Source organism: Eurypyga helias, unplaced genomic scaffold (assembly GCF_000690775.1).
Source record: "Eurypyga helias isolate BGI_N326 unplaced genomic scaffold, ASM69077v1 scaffold36089, whole genome shotgun sequence".
In the NCBI taxonomy this organism is placed as follows: Eukaryota; Metazoa; Chordata; class Aves; order Eurypygiformes; family Eurypygidae; genus Eurypyga; species Eurypyga helias.
Window position 1 is genome coordinate 1 of NW_010274556.1, and position 219 is coordinate 219.

The following is a 219-nucleotide window of genomic DNA, read 5'->3' on the forward strand; positions in this document are numbered from 1 at the left end:
CCCCCCTCCCCATCCTCCCCCTCATCCCCTTGGCCTGAGATTTCCATTTGGTAAGCAATTTCCATCGAGGAGATCAAATGAACACCACGGAAAATTGCCCATCTGTAATGAATCCTGCAAGGGGAGATAAAAGGGGGGAGCGGGGCCGCGGGTGCTGGGCGCCGCGTCCCGGTGCGGCTGGGGGGGGGGGTGTTCTTCTGCCCGCCCCGGGGGCGCCGG